We start from the raw sequence: 6,946 nt of genomic DNA, 5'->3' as shown, positions 1-6,946 counted from the left end.
TTTGTGTGTTTTTTTTTTTTTTTTTTTTTTTTTTTTTTTTTTTTTTTCTGTTGGTATCCATTTGCATGTCTTGCAGCATATTTTATTTTTTCTTTTGGACTTTTTCTAGTTTGTGACTGTTGGGTCCAGATGCCATATTCTGAAGCCAAGCTGCTATTAAATGGAATACAGTCCATGAACATTGGGAAAAATTGAGCCAAGTGATGCTTGGCTGTAAATTTCCTTTCTATAAAATAAGGATTTACCAGAGTAAGTTGCCCAGCAGTTACATCCACTTTGCTTAAAATATGATATTTCTCTTTCATTACAACCCTGTGAAGCATTTTTCTTTTACTATTATTGTTTAGTACTGTATCAGAACAGTATTTATTTACATGAATAATGCAATTTCTGTGTTCTTCTCTCTGTAACTTCTGCCTACTCAGTTCACCTTCATGCTGAATTAATATCTCTTTATATTAACTACTTTCCTTATTGCACCCAATTTTATTGTTTTCAGCATAGATCACCTAGTCTTATCTTCTGAAGAGTTTGCAACAGTGACCTGCTTGAATCATCTTAGAGGTGGATATAAGAACTCAATTTAATCACTAAAAAGGAAATTGAAAAATTACATTGTTTAAAATACTAAATGTACGTTCATGTGAGAGTCTAATTCTTGCAGCTGTCACTTGATCATTTCTCAAACAAACTGACTTTGACATTAAGGGGAGCTTGCCCAGAAAAAGGAGGGGAAGTCTTATTGTCTGTTTTCAAGAGAAAGAACTGACTTATTACAAGATGATACTGTCTCTTGAAAGGTTTTCACCCGATATTGCTGGAAAGAATTGAGAGGTATGTACATGAACAAGAGCAGCAGAGAAAACAAAAGCTTCAAGATGTTATTATTCAACCTTGTTTTCTATCCATCAGCAGTATTAATAGAGTAGCTCTTTCAAAAGATACAAGAAAAAGGTATAAGTCCACTTCAGGCCTTGCTTTTGTTACAGGACGTGCTTCCTAAAGTCTGCATATAAATACCTGATAAGAGAGAGAAAAGACAGAGATGAATTTTCTCAGTGGTAACCAATGAATGGAGAGGAAAAACAGTCACAAGCTGAAATACGTAAAATTAAACAGAAGAGCAAGGCTTTTTACTGTGAGATCAGTAAAACACAGAACAGACTGCCCAGAGAAGCTGTGGAATATCCACCTACCAAGCTGGACATGGACCTGGGCAACATCCTCTAGGTGACCCTTCTCTGAGTTGGAGGCTTGGACCACATACTCTTAGATGCGCCTTCCAACTTCAGCCATTCTGTGATTCTGTGGATATTGGGCCTTCTGGTTTGTTATTCATTTTAAGCACTTCAAATTATGGGACCCTGGATGAAATGCATCATAACACATGATACAGAGTTTCATTCAGGGATTTAGTCCTCTTACACTGAGAGATCACATCTGCAACCCTCAAAATGTGTTTGTCAGAGGAGAAGAAGCATATCAGGTCCTGCTATTCCTTCCTTTCAGCACTTTTCAATGATAAAGATTTGGTTGTACGCTTTTGAACACAAGCAGATCTTTCATGTCCTCTCAAGTGCTGTTTTTTAGTGGAGAGAATATGGTTAGTGTATCTGATTCACTCAAAGCTGTAGGTTCGGTTCCCTGGTTTGCTACTTGCTTTGCAAACACTGAATTTTAATAATGGCCATAGTAGCTATGAAGAAGTAGCAGCAATTCTCAATATCAGAATCTGCTCCTTCAAGGCCTGTAAGACATATGGACTTTTAAGCATTGCATGAGCAAACTGATGCCAGACTCATGAGATTGAGCAAGTAAAATTAAAAATGGCAAAAAAGGTCAATATGATTTCTATTTTCACAGCTTCAAGCACAACAAGTAAAATAAAAGACAAATTTAAGGAAGTGAGCTGTTAACAAAAGAGGTATGTAAAAGAATTACAGTAAAATATGTGATCATATTGATTCACCATTATGCACCATTGGCATTAAAGTGCCATGAGACCAGTGTAACTCATTATGACCATAGATTTATGAACATTTCACACAACTGGTATGTGTAGTCTGTGATTTTAAGGCTGATAAAGCTCATTCTGTTATTGCATTCTCTACATCCTATTTGTCATACATTGAATGGAGAAATATTATAAAACACATTGATTTTTTTCCCTTCTAAGTGCTCTTTTGTCTCTCACAAAAATGCTTTCTACAGAGAACTTCATGCAAAGTAGTACTACACTCAGAGAAGGAAATGCATTTTCCTATTGATCCTGCTCATAGGCGTTCATAAGTATGACTGTTGTTCATTGCCATAAATGTTGATCTGAGAAAATTACACACATTACAATCAAAAAATGAACCTTTTAAACCATTAAACTTGTACCATCCACTAGGGAACTATTTCTTCTATTACTGAAATTAGGTGAAATAACACTGTTTTCTCTTACTGTCTAAAATTGATTTGAAAATAGTGAGTAATCACACAAAATTATCTGAGATAGCACAGCTAAATTCTAAAATGTCTCAACAGAACAGAGATCTTTTCAGCAGTAAGCACTTTCCAGGGAGGTTGGAACTCATAATGCATTTTTAGACCAAAATAAGGCAAGTGTAGACTGAAGAATGCAATGTTTCTGAAGTCACTGCACAGATTATTCCACCAGGAAAGTCAATAGGAATTTTGTTTTACTGAAGATGCAACTGAGATTAATTAAAAATCAAATTCCTCTGTCCCTGTTCTATGATCCACTGGCTTCAGGTGAGTGAAGCAGACATAAATCTGGCTTCCAGTGGTAGTTCTTAACTAAAAGAATCTGAGTTTGTTCTAATGTCTCCTTCATTTCGCTCAATTTACAAAACTTGAAGACATTGCCTATTTACACTGTCTCTAATGTTAATCAAATGGCAGAGAGCAACTGTTTGGCATGAGTGTGCTAGATGATACGTATTTATTGATCTCAAAAGTGCATTTGTGACTTTTTTCTTCATATTATGTGGACAAAAATTCACTGTATTTATTCTATATCTGTCACTCCACTGGTTCATTCTGTTCAAGATGTTCTTTGTGTGTTTGTTGCCGATGAAGTCTCACTTTTCTCTGAGGGAGTGCTACTGATCGTTTCTTTTCCACGTAATATTTTTTCTGAAGATTTAATCTGAACACAAGAACTTTCAGAATAAGCAGACCTGTTAAACTGGCAGGAAACATTCTGAAGAATCTTGCCCGTTTGATAAAGCCATACCTCATATTTAGTTTCCCCTAAATCCTGGTGCAGAACTTATTTCTACAGCAACAGGACATGAAGCTAGACCCTAGACTGAATTGTGATGCCCACTGGAAAAACAGCTGAATCTTCTTTTCTGACCACCTTCCAGGTTTGATCTTATCTCTAAGTTAACAAAACCAAAAGAATATCCAAAACAAGACTCAAACATTGTAAATAAGTAACTATTACAGGTGCCTGGGATCAGTATGTAGTACCTTTAGAACTAGAAATGGAAGAATTAGGAGCATTGTGGTATGTATTTCTAGACAGAATTTATAATGCATTTTCTCTGACGGAAAAAGAGAAAAGGAAGGTGCAGTAAGGAATGACTATATTACAACAATTTTGATTGCATTTGTTAAAGTACATAATTGTTATATTTAAGGTGCAGATTACAATTACAAGGTAGGAAACCTAAAATCTTTTGTTCTTTCAAAGAACTGTTGTTTTCAATACCATACCAGTCACAGTAAAGAAAACTGGTAATTCTGTATCCTCGTGTGAAAGGAAATGTACTTCTGCAACATGAATTTTCAATCATGAGGAGACGGGGAAGATCAACATATACTGGACACAAATATCTCTAATTCCTTTCTGAGTCTGTGTCTTGCTGCATTTACAATTCAATATTTTATGCAACAGTCATATGCCCACTGACTTCAGTGGAGCAATGAATATTCAGATCTGTACACATTTTCACAGGATCATGTGCTGAGATTAATTTTTCCCAGCATCCTTCCACAATAACATAGATACTGTAAAAAATGACTGGAAGAGATTTTAAGTGTAAAACATTTAGTTATATACAACTCTGACAGAGTACCCCATTAAAGTATATAAACTACCCATGAATAGAGGAACTAGACATGATGCATTATTTCTTCTCTTATGTATTTCTGGAGTATTACTCACACTTGCTTGTGACTAGAACATTATTCAGGAATACAGAAATAACAGAGGGGGCTGGATTGCCTTTTTGTTACAATACTATTCATTCAGCCATGGTATCCTACATAAATAATAATTTGTTAAAAATATTTCTATGTCAGGATTTTCAGTTTTCAGAGTGTCCTTATTTCTGACCTTGAAAATACCAACCTGTGTTTCAGGGAAAGTCGATCATCTAAATTACTAAGTGTTATTTCCCATCTTGATACATTAACTACCTTAGGGATGAAAGGCTCTGATGTGTTATTCAGTGCAGGGATAACAAAGGTGCTTAAACCTTCAGCTGACTCCTTACAATCATTCCCTTATACTACGCATGTTCTTGTGGGACCCTTTTCCTTTGAAATAATTATGTACTTATTTTTATTTTATAATCTTGACCTCTTTAACAGAAATCCTTAATGGAACTTCTGCATCCCATGAAACTCAAATCTAGGAACATCTTACTGTTGAACTGAAAATGGAATAATCTAGATAACTAACCTTCATTAAATGACTCATGAGTATGTTTATACAAAACAGAATTAACCTTTTACCCATGATATTGTCAATACTGTACAAAAAAGATTGTCCAAAATGTGAGTTATCTAGCCCTTAAATATTTTCCTGCTATGCCAACACATTGTGTGTGTGTATACAAATGCTGAATTAACATATTTTTTACAGAAAAAATAAAGAGAAAGGTCCACAGAAATGAATGCAACCCTTCCACTATTAGCATTTTTCTGAGCATATTGCTATAGTGGAAATTTGGTTTCAAAATCAAGTCAAAACCTATTTGCTTTAATATTTATTTTACACAAAACTTCTGCTCCAGAATTGTTTGCTGTTGCTCTAGTTATAAGATTGTGATAAAAAAAATAGATTATTTACATGAGATAACAACAGTGTTCGTTGACATACTCACGCTGTCTACCCCTACTTATTTCTTTAATGAAATTTTCCCAGCATAATATTTGAGTTAACATTTAGAAATTAGCTTCTTTGCCTCTGCAGGTATTCTCTGCACATCCTGGATTAGAGGGTTTATCTATATTAACTTTTTAATAGCTTCATATTATGGATTGACCTAATACAAAGTTATAACTCTTTCAGGACAATTATGATGTATTACACCAAGCATGTGCTTGCTGGTGTCTCCATGTGTGGCTATAGAAAGAATACAATTTATTATGTCAACACTTTGCCTAACTAATTTTATATAAGCCATTAGTTATTAATTGCTCCATCGAATTTCAAGAAAAAGTTTCCAAGAACAAACCATTTTCCATACAGTTAAAGCAGTCCAAAAGATTGCAGAAGATAATTTTATCATCATTTAATTTGAAGACTGCAAGAGAAGGAAATTTCTGTCATTTTGCCATATTATATTATTTTTCAGCACCAGAATGGCAGAAGCTGGTTTTAAATCAATTCCCATGGTTGGTACAAAGATTCTTTTTAAAAATGTTGGATTAGGCTACACATCTTAGTTTGAATACAGAGATATATAATTAGAATGTACTTATAAAAAGCAATAATAAAATTTTTTATTTGTCAAAATAAGGAAGAGGGAGAATCAAGGAAACAGAAATAAAAATATTCCTATACACCCCAACCTTCCTAGCTGCATAACTGCATGTCACTTAATAGTCTAAGATAAGATCTTTCTAATTCCTTGTGCTTTGCTTTTCCTAGTTTATAATACAGGTCATCAACATTTTTCATTGTATTTATTTATATGATTATGTATTTCTTTAGCTCTTGGCTTAATCTATATAAGTAGCATTTCTTTCACTGGTCTAGTAAACCGTTTCTTATACAGAACAAGAAGTTGTAATATTTGAAGAAACTTCATGAAAATATTTAATTTCACTTAATAAATGTTATCTTAATTAGTATTCACATTGAAAGGATTGACTGGACATCAAAACGGGGTTTATAGTTTAGTATGTTCTTAAGTGAATTTATAAGAGGCAAGCATGTAAAATAAAGATTGCTAAAATCAAGATCCCAGACCTTGGACTTAATGGCGAAAGTATTTTTCTCTTCTCCACTGACTTGTCACTTTGAAAACTTTGCGGAGAAATTTTGGAGACGTGAAAGGCCTTTGATACAGTGTCCCACAGGATTCTTCTGGAGAAACTCGGTGCTCATGGCTTAGATGGGTATACTCTCTGCTGGGTTAAAAACTGGCTGGAGGGCCGAGCCCAGAGAGTGGTGGTAAATGGAGCGAAGTCCAGTTGGCGACCGGTCACGAGTGGTGTCCCACAGGGCTCAGTACTGGGGCCGGTTCTCTTCAACATCTTTATCAATGATCTGGACAAGGGGATCGAGTGCACCCTCAGCAAATTTCCAGACGACACCAAATTGGGTGGGAGTGTTGATCTGCTGGAGGGTAGAGAGGCTTTGCAGAGGGATCTCGACAGGCTGGATGGATGGGCTGAGACCAATGGAATGAGGTTCAATAAGGCCAAGTGCAGGGTCTTGCACTTCGGTCACAACAACCCCAGGCAGCGCTACAGGCTGGGGGCAGAGTGGCTGGAGAGCTGCCTGGCAGAAAAGGACCTGGGGGTGTTGGTCGACTGTCGGCTGAACATGAGCCAGCAGTGTGCCCAGGTGGCCAAGAAGGCCAACAGCATCCTGGCCTGTATCAGGAACAGCGTGGCGAGTAGGGCCCGAGAAGTGATCATCCCCCTGTACTCGGCACTGGTGAGACCCCACCTCGAGTACTGTGTCCAGTTTTGGGCCCCC

This window comes from Calidris pugnax, unplaced genomic scaffold (genome assembly GCF_001431845.1).
Source record: "Calidris pugnax isolate Ruff unplaced genomic scaffold, ASM143184v1 scaffold44, whole genome shotgun sequence".
Classification (NCBI taxonomy): Eukaryota; Metazoa; Chordata; class Aves; order Charadriiformes; family Scolopacidae; genus Calidris; species Calidris pugnax.
The sequence above is the reverse complement of the archived record's forward strand: the minus strand, read 5'-3'. Positions refer to the sequence as shown.